Raw genomic sequence first — 10255 nt, 5'->3', positions numbered from 1 at the left:
ATTTCTGTTCTTTTACATTTGCTGAGGAGTGCTTTACTTCCAACTATGTGGTCAGTTTTGGAATAAGTGTGATGTGGTGCTGAGAAGAATGTTTATTCTACAACATAAACTTTTAAAGAACCAGAGATGCTTTATAGAACTTACTTGGTTTTGAAAAGGCACAGGGGTGTGTATTTTTTTTTTTAACATTCTAGAATTTTGCCTCCACCACTCTTTCTGTTGCAGAGATGTCATCTCTGACTACTGGGATAGATAAGAACGTTTTTTCAAACTAAAGCCAGAAGCCAAAATTTAACTCTACATTAACAATGTAGTTTTTATGATGCAGCCTTGTGTTTCCTATATATTCAATTTTCTAACATGCATTTGAATACAGAAACCTGCATTCTAATGATTTAAGTTTGACTTTACAGTATGGAAAAATTTGAGAATGGACATGACCTGGGGAGTAGAAAAGGGAGAACTTAGACCACAGTGAAAGTAGATACATTTGTACCCATGTATATAATAAGAATATAATCCATTTAGGTTTCTAGTAATACACTTCTCAAAATTCCCCTTCAGTTATGGAAAAATCTCCTCCTCTGTGGTGTTAATTGGGTGGAGGGGAATCAATCTGTTTTAGCAGAAACAGTTCATCACACCAGGAAACAGCTTAACATTGGTCCATTTGCCTGTTAGCTTACAGACGGTCATAGTGCTCATAATCCGTTCAAAACTCCAACAGGTAAATGAAAAAAATATATTCATGTGTTATTTCATTCTAAAAGCAGCATAGCTGTTCTGTCCTCATTCTCTGCCTTTTCACTTCAGAATCCACTGTTGGCTTGGTCTGTAAATCCTCAGTATCTTTGTGATCTTCTCTGGCAGCCTCAGCAGCATCTGTTTTGCTAGGCTCGCTCTCCTCTTGGTTCATGATTTCTGGGGTCACGTGGTCCAAATCTGCTTCTAGAAGAGCAGTTTGTACTTCCACTGGCATCTGATTTACCTGTTCACCATGCAGCTCCTCTACATGTACCATCTTCAGTCTTCTTCAGTTCAGTTCAGACCTTCTTCAGTCTGAATTCGACCCACGTCTAGATAACTCACTTGGACCTGGTCTGAAAGCTCACTCATGTGTGAGCCATGTACCTAGCTGTCCTGAAGCAGATCTGGATGGACTTGTTCCACAGTCACTTGTGCTGAATCCATCTGGACCTGAAGCAATGGTAGCTCATGCACCTTCCCAACTTGTTCCATAATAGTCACTGATGTTACGGGTTCAGTTTGCACACCTGTTTCTTCTGAAATAACTTCTTCTCTTACTAGATGCTCTGAAATATTTGAGTATCACTAAGATGTCTCCTTAATTCATTTCATTGCATAAATCACAAGTCACATAAAGTACAATGGTTGGGTTTATCTCTAGTGTGTATTATCAAGGGATCTTTGAACTGGTCCTAGCTGTTAAATACACTGTCACAGACCTGGCATTCATAGAGCTTCTTCCTTTTATTTGCCCCTACTCCAGTTTGGCATGCAGTGAGGTGACCTTTGAGAATGGTATTTCTAGCAAATCATTAATGATGATTTAGACAGTCAAAATGTTTTCCACTTGTGTGTTTTCAAAAATGTTCTTTAAAATTTTCAAAATGGTCAAACTGTTTCCCACAGTACTGATATACATAAATTTTTTTCCTAGTTCTTTCCCAGTTACTAACTTCTTCAAGGTGGTACAATTTAGGTGCTCTTTCCATGTGCTCTCCCGAAGATACTTTTTATTGCTTATTTCACACTTGAAACTCTCAGTAGAGTGTGATTTCATGTGTTCCTTAAAATGGCAAAGCAATTTAAATATGGCTGTTGGGCATGGCCTTTACATGCTGTGGACATGCCCAGGCACCTGACCTGGGAGGAAAAAGAGTGAGGCGTAGGTACCTGGAGCCATGCTTGCCTGTGGCTTTTTGAGTAGAGGCTGAGTCAGTGTACCTCTACAGTTGGTCTGATTTGCACTTTTGGCAGCTGAATCAAATGCTCATTTTACTTAGTAACATTGCCCCAGCCTATAACAAAACTCTTAATATCATAAAGGAAGAGATAAGAGCCATTTCGAACAGTAAGAGAGAGACAAGATATGAAGTCTGGGGTGTTTACCCAGCCTGGTTAGGGTGGTTAAAACTCCATGATGGGAAACAGAGCCTTTTACTCACAGGAAAGAGAGAGAGGTGGCAGTGTTTTGGAAAAGAGGCAGATCCTGCAGTTTTGCTTTCACATTCATCTTACGGGATCCTGGATGAACCCTCAGGTGAAACAGGAAAAGTTCTCTTTTCCCCCCCTCACAGGGTGTGCAATGGTGATGTGGCTCACTTTTTTGTTGTCCCAAAGCTCAAACCCCTAGGGGAAGCATGCATATGGGCAGGTAGTGGGGAATGTGGACCCTACGGCAGCATCTAGGGTTGAGTGTTTACAGCTCCCGAAGCCCCAGTGAACGTGTGTTAGTGTGCTCTTTCAGCTTATGTGTCTACAGGGGGCTTGTGTTAATCAGCCCACTTAGACCTTCTGCCTTATCACAAGGACAAAGGGTTTTCTTTCTGTATCCTGGGTTCTTGCCTTAGTGTACTGAAAAAATCAGATCATACGTGGGTTTGGAAGATGAGTGCAAAGTTGTTAATTGAGTGGTGGAAGTAGCTGTCAGCGGATGGATGGGGAGCCAGAAAGGGGATGGAGTAGGAAGGTGGTCTTCCCCTGGAGTCAGGCAGCTCAGTGGGCTCAGTGGCTGGGCTCTTCTCTGACCACCCTCAGCCAAATTCCGTGTCATCTGCATCGTTCTGCCATCAATGGCAAACATAGCATCTGTTGGTGTGCTTTTCTGCTGGTGTGTTCCTCTCAATGTCCAGCTGCCTGTGTCTGGGTGCCTGCTAGTGTCTCAGAGTTTTTATAGGCACAGGATGAGGGGCCTGATGGGCCAGAGTGGTCTTGGAAAATGGAACATTTGGGCGCAAAAATAAGAGTGCTGTTCTCACTTAGGTCTGTGGGCACAGGCCCGAGGGTGGACCTTCACCAGGGACAACGCCATTCTGTAACTGGAACTTCCCTGCCCTTTTCCTGTATCATTAGTAAATATGAATTAAACTTATTTACTAGTATCCTAATATGTCTTGTGGAAATAAGCTCAGAGGAAATATATATTCATGATTAAGAGTGTTGGAATTAAACTTCTCAGATTGAAATTTTACTTGAACCACTTTCTGACTCAGTTGTCTCATTTGTGCAATTAGTTGATAAATGGCTTTAGCCTCCCAGGATTGATGTAAGAATACGTAAGTTACCCTATTGAAAATTAGCAGGGTGTAGTCATTGTAAGAACTCAATGTTTATTTCAGAGCCATTGTTAGAGATAGAATAAAACTTTTCACATTTCTTCCTTAGGGCTTTAAAAAAGTTAGTTCAAAACAAATTTTAAATTTCTTAACTAGTTAATTATTTAAGACTCCTGATTTTCTAGTCTCCAAGTGACTCTCCTGCAGAGGCCATGAAAAATCATAGAGGCCATGGAAAATCATCTACACAGAGCTCTGTCAGAGACCATCCATCATCTTCAGAAATCTGACCTCTCAACTTTTCAACTTTATCTCTTTTAGTAGAAATATTTCTATTCTTTGTAAGTTTACTTTTAAGCTATGCCTTCAATCAAACTATTTTACCTCCTTCATTACCTTGTTCCCTCACATATATGTTTGCATGTTGTTGTTGTTGTTATGCTAGATTCTCCACTCTCTACTTATCAGTTTTCCTCCATTCATAAGCATGTGTGGGATTCTTCTATACTGAATATACTTTGGCTCAACTTTGCTGTTCTTCCTCGTTATCATTCTACTTATCTTCTTTCTTTCACAAGTCAGCCTATTTTGAACAAATCTGCACATGAAAACAATGCATCTGTTTCCTCATCAAATGCTTGCTTCTAACCCATGAAATTACACTTCTGCCTTCAATGTAATCTATTGAAATTATACTTTTATAGATGATCGTGGAGTTCTCCAAATTCAAGTAGCTTCTCTACAGTTCTCTGAGGAGATAAGATAGGATGAGAGGTGGAATACTGCTGTTGTTAACTGAGCAGTCTGGATAGCTAACTTTTGCTTTCATAAAAGAAAGAAAGAAGTACAATTTCGGAGTTCTTTAAGGTCAAACGTAGATTTGACTTGCCCCTGCTGTATCCTTATGACCTTGTGCAGTGCCTGAGACTATGGAGGACACTCAAGAAGTAGTTACTGCATACAGAGCATGCTGAGTGGCAAAACTGAGAAAGTCTTATCTTATTTTCTCCATTTTCCTTGTATTCCCTGATGAGAATGAGGAAGTAAGAGAGTAGTTTAAAGAGATAAAAAAAAAATTGTAAATCAATATCACTGGGCGGAAAAAGTGAGAGGACTTTGATAAATAAAGATTTATATTTTTGTATAATACAATAAAGAATACAAGAAAGAATACTAAAAATAATTACCTTTCACTTATTTTTCTACTTACTAAATTTTGTAGTCTTTTCCTTTTATTAAGAAATGGAAATAAGTTGAGCACAAGAAAAGACCTTATAGCAGATAATATTTTATAATATAAAATGTTTTGTAAGATAAAATGAAAGGTGCTTAAAATTATTAGTCTATGGAATCAAGCACACAAGTTACTCATTTTAAAACAGCAATGGCTTTTTTCCTTATTCATTAAATATGAATGTTTTTGTAATTATTTAGAAAATCTGTGGAGCTAATGTGCTGTCTATCGTATTGACAGATGAAGTCAGAAACATTCCTAATCCCCAAATATGGGTTATATGGTTAGTTTTAAAGAAGATTAATGCATTCATCTAACTGTTTTGAATCAGATGTAAGAGAATATGATGCCATATACAATTATTATTCAGAATCATACCATGATTTAATTTTCTTTCTTTAGAATGTGTGCTTTTAAATAAGATATACTGCTTAAAGTGACAATATACTTTTTTGTTAATTGCATCTCCTTCATTTATTTGAAATAAATGTGTATGCATGTCTTTTTGTGCACATATATGCATGTCTCTATAGGATATATTACTAGAGATCAATCCTGGTTAAAAAGGCAGACGTATTTTTTACTAGAAATGTGAAATAGCCTCTTTAAAGTTGATGCAGCCACTAACAGTATATTAAAGTACTTATTTCTCATTTACTTTCCAACACTAATATTTTTCTTTTATATTTTTAATTGAGATGGAGTCTTGTTCTATCACCTTGACTGGCGTGCAGCTCACTGCAACCTCTAACCCCTGGATTCAAGCGATTCTTGTGCCTCAGCCTCCTGAGTAGCTGGGACTACAGGTGCATGCCACCAGGCCTGAGGAATTTTTTTGTGTCTTTTTAGTAGAGGTGGGGTTTCACCAGCTGCCCTCGAACTCCTGACCTCAGTTGATATGCCCGCTTCAGCCCCCCAAAGTGCTGGGATTACAGGTATGAGCCACTGTGCCCAGCCTATTTTTCTTTTTAATGTTAGCAAATTTCATGTGAGAAAACGTACATTTGGATTTAATTTCCTTAATAACTAGATTACACATTTTTTCATATGTTGGATGAACATTTGAATTTTTTCACAATGACCAGTTTATAATACTTATGATATTATTGTCTATTTTAGCTACATACTCACAAATATCCTGTGTATGTGTGTGCACATGCATACCATTTTTAGATTATAATAAGATATATTAATGAACTACTGAATGTTAAAAAATAAAATATTTGAAAGAGACTTGTGCAGCAAATAAATTGTTACAATGAAATGTTTTGTTTGTAAGAGGATTATGAAGTTTCCCAGTTTAATGAAATAAAAGTAATTGTTATATTATCTAGTCAGCCTATATGGAATCTATATCAAAAAGCACGTATGCAAACTTAGTATGTTTTCTAGTTCCTCAAAACAGTTTGTTCTCCTGTACAGTGCTAGTCACTACAATTATTAATATCTTTATATTCCAAACAGTTTTTCTCATTTACGTGCCGAGCATTCACTATTCAAATGTTTTTTTCCCTTTTCTTGTTTGGAAAATCTTGGCACTCATAGAAGAAAAAAAAAAAAATTTGGAAAAGTTTTTTGAAAGACTTTGAGTTTTGTTATTGAATTAATTTATTGAAAAACATTGGGCATTTCTTTGTTTACATAACCTAAGTCAAAACATTTATTTCTAACAGCTAAAATCAGTATGTGCTGTCATATATCATATCCCTATAAAGCGGCCAAATTTGTGTTTTAATTAAATAATAGACTTTTTTGAATTAATTATTGAGAAGGTAAAGTCCTACTGATAATAATTTTTACACCAAACATCTAGGACATGTGAGCTTCGAACTTAGGTAGGTCACAGTTTAGTTGTGGATGCACAGCATGAACGTGTTAATAAGCACTGGCCCTTTGCATTTGCAGTTCCTTCTGCCAAAATGCCCTTCCTCTCAGATCTTTCATTGAATGACTTTTTAATATCATTCAGGCTTAGTGTAAATACTGGCCTCCTATGCAAAAACCTCACTACCTAATAATCTAAACGATCTCTGCTTCTATAAATCAATCACCAAGTTTTTTGTTCATTTCACAGCACAATCACAGGTGAAATCATCTCGATTATTCGTTTGTTCACTAATTTGTTCCCATGTCCTCACCACCTTGTATTCCCACCCTAAATGGTAATTCCAAAGTGGAAGGATAACTTCTTTTACATGTTTCCTATAATTTTCTGTTTTATTTCTTTGGATAGTGATTTTTAAAATAATTTATGGAGATAATGTTTGCAAATGTTTAAGCTGTTGTACAGGTAGAATAATCAGCTAATATGTTCAAGTTTGATGATACATGTATTTATATTTTAACAGAAATATTTCTAAATCAACTTCACGTTTAACTTTGAAATATTTTCCACGGAATATTTTGAGGACTAGATTTGAGATCTTGTCCTACTCTTTGAAAATGTTTAGAGCAAAACAAAACTGTTTTTCTAATCTAAAAAATGAAGTGTTTTAACTACCACAAATATTCTTATAAGTATTTAAAATGAAATCATTATATAATGACAAATATTTTCCAGCATGATATGTTAAATGGTTTTTTATAACTCAAATACATGATAGAGATTATTCTCTGTTTGAAAAATGTTAAAAATAGTGTCTTTTCAAGGTAAAGAAGAAGCCTGTTACCACCTTGTTGACTATTGCTTTTCCATTGCCTTAGAAAAATTTGTATAATTGTATCCAGCTCTTGTATTCTTTGGGAATGAAAATCATTATGCCAAATAATACTTTATTCCTTCCAAAATGTCCTATTCCTTCCTGCAGAAAACTGCTACTTAATGGAAATCTAGGCAAAACCAGCAATTTCTAAATAGTTTGTAAGAATCTGGGATATTCTGTCAATAGAAGGATGATTAGCTATAGGAAGGCCTCTTATAAGTTATATCTTAGCAAATGCTTTTCTTTTTGTAATCTCATATGAAAAACCAAATGAAATTTTCACTTTTAAAATTTAATACTCTTGAGTTTTTTGTGTTTTTTTCTTTACTTTGTGGAGATTTTGTGATTATATCGTGGTTAATATTATAATTTTATTTCCCACTTCTTTTATTACCAAAATATGACAAGTATTTATTGTATCTTAAAATTGTATTTTGTGAAATTTGTTTTGCTATATTTAAGAGCTCTCTCATTTAGCCTTTTTATTTAACCTAGTAGGCTAATGTGGGTTTTTTCTTATTTGGAAAAGATGCATTTTGAAATAATATTTTTGGATTTAGAAGCCCTACATGCATGAAAATCAGTTTTTAGCCACAGCAAAGAATGTAGAGCATTTACCTGCTTGCAGCAGGAATTTAGCTTTTATAATTGAATTATTCCAGTTTTCACATCACAATAACTGTTCAGCTATCTAAATTACCAAGAAAATGACTAAGTTTGGAATGTGAAAGAATACTTAAAGTTCTTACATTATCATTATAGATCTTAATGTATCTTCTAAAATGACAATAAAAGAGATAAGTGAATTTCTTTTTCTGTCAATCAGTGATTTGTGTGAAATTCTTGCCTATATAATGATGTTGGGCAATGCTTGCAAAAAAGTGTATTTAGAATCAATTAACATTGATATAAATTCTGGCAAGGGCACATTCAGGACACGAGTTCGTGTTTCCTGGGTCCCAGGATTATGACCTCATTATAAGGACAAATTTTTATTTTATTTTTTGTTTAATGCACACAAAAATATACATACAGACATACAGCAACTTTCAGAAATCTGTATATGACTCCAAGTATTTGAAGCAATCAGGATTTATTTGAATATGAGAGGCTGCTTGCTCAAGATATTTCATAAATAGGAAGAGGTACATGTACATATTTACGAGAGTACTACTCAGATTCCCAAAAGTTTTGAGGACGTGATTGCTGTCTCTCTGGATTATGTCCTTCTTAACTTGAGCATTGTAAACTTATTCATGGAAACATTTAAGTAAAAATCAGATACTCTTTTATTGCAGTAGTGGATTTTCTATTAACTTTGACAAATCTCATCGTTTCCTTGGTGTGTTGGCAGGAAAAACACAGTCTTAAGTTGAAAGAACCTAAAATGATTATCTAGTCCTGGCCCTATTTAAAGGGAGGATTGCTGAAGTTAATTCTAGATATTTTAAAAATTTGGATGTTTGTTAGTCTGCAGTTGATATTTGCTGGGATCATTGCATGCATCAACTGCTGCTGCAAAAAAAAAAAAAAAAAAAAAAAAAAGGCCAACCCCAAACTCAGTGGCTTCAAATAATAAACATGTATTATTACTTGAGTATACTTATGCATCCTGTCAGGGCTGAATTGTGTAGGTAGTTCTGCTTATCTTGACTGAACTCTTTCACACATTTGGAATTTGCTGCCTGTAGAGCAGTCTGTGGTAGATTTGGCTTCATCAAGTGGTCTCTTCTCCCTGTTGTCTCTCATCCTCCATCAGACAAATTAGGAGTCTCTCACATAGGAATGGCATGGTTCCAGAGAGGAAACCGAACATGCAGAGTTTCTTGAGGCTGAGGTTTAGAATGAGCATACCATTATTTCTGCCACATTCTCTTGGTCAAAGCAATTCATGTCAGTTTAAATTCATAGAGTAGGGAAAAAGCGTACCCTTTGATAAGAAGAGTTGCAAAGTCCCATTGCAAAGGTTATGGATACAGGGAAGGGTAAAGAAATGGACTCATTTTATCTCAAGTCTATCAAAGACTACCACCCCTGGTCTCAGTTATACATGTCTCCCCTAAAGGAAAATTATGCTCAGTCCAAATCCAGAAATTGAATGTAGTTCTAACATCATGTTAGTTCCAGGGTCTCCTATACTGCATGAAGTTCTGATGTGGCTTCTTAGATGTAACTCCAAAAAGGGGAAAAACAGGAGCTACTTAGCAATCACCGATCAGTAGTAATTCTGAAATCATGCTAGAAAAATGTTACCAAGTCCCTCATCTCCACAACAGGAAATGTTTCTTAAGTCCTGCCTTTGCTCCCTGGGAGTAACTTCCCTGTTTATTTTTTCACATGGCACCCTTTTGCTCTACCCTCTATGATGACCTTCATAGTCTATCACTCTCTCCTGGGCTACTTCTGAAGAAATGATCTATTTGGCACCTGATTAGTTTTCTTTGACTTACTCTTTCCTATAGAAAGTTGTAAATAATTTAGTTGATGGCTATTTTACCTATGAAACTTACTGTAAAACTTTGTGGGTTTTCTCTAAGTCTGGTTATAGTCTACTCTCTGCTGCAAAAGCCATACTACAATTGTTTTCAAGAATACTTCCTTGTACACACTTAACCTACTGCTATTTAGGGATTTGACATTTGTGGGACCTCTCTTCAAGATTTCTAGAAGCACTCTTTCCCTTTCCTTTCCCCTGTTGGGCACCACTTAATTCTTTCAGAGGTGTTAACAAAGGGTTTTATGGCCACAACCTTAATTTGATTATAGTCTTTAAGCCTCACTTTACATGGATGATCTTTTGCCAAATGGGAAGACTATAAGGAAAAATAATTTTATTTTCCAACTCAGCAATCATTGGCCTCTCTATATTCCCTTTAAAATCTGCTTGCAAATGGATGAGTGCTTTTTTGACTCTCTCCTTATCAATATACCTTATCATATGTAATCAAATCAACTGACATTCTAAATATAATACCTAAAAAATTATCTTACCATACTTCATAAATCCATTAGGTATAGTA

The 10255-nt window shown here is 35.7% G+C and overlaps 1 protein-coding gene and 1 pseudogene across 3 annotated transcripts in view; one reads left to right on the top strand and one right to left on the bottom strand.

The window, feature by feature from the left end:
* The window catches only part of DPYD (dihydropyrimidine dehydrogenase), an 861792-nt gene that overhangs the window by 161231 nt on the left and 690306 nt on the right, over positions 1 to 10255 (top strand). The gene's annotated exons all lie outside the window — the stretch shown is intronic.
* Positions 759 to 10255, bottom strand: part of LOC105524230 — a 28149-nt pseudogene continuing 18652 nt past the window's right edge.

Source organism: Colobus angolensis, unplaced genomic scaffold, assembly GCF_000951035.1.
Source record: "Colobus angolensis palliatus isolate OR3802 unplaced genomic scaffold, Cang.pa_1.0 Scaffold491, whole genome shotgun sequence".
Lineage (NCBI taxonomy): Eukaryota > Metazoa > Chordata > Mammalia > Primates > Cercopithecidae > Colobus > Colobus angolensis.
Note: the sequence above shows the minus strand (reverse complement) of the source record. Positions and strands in the feature narration are given on the sequence as shown.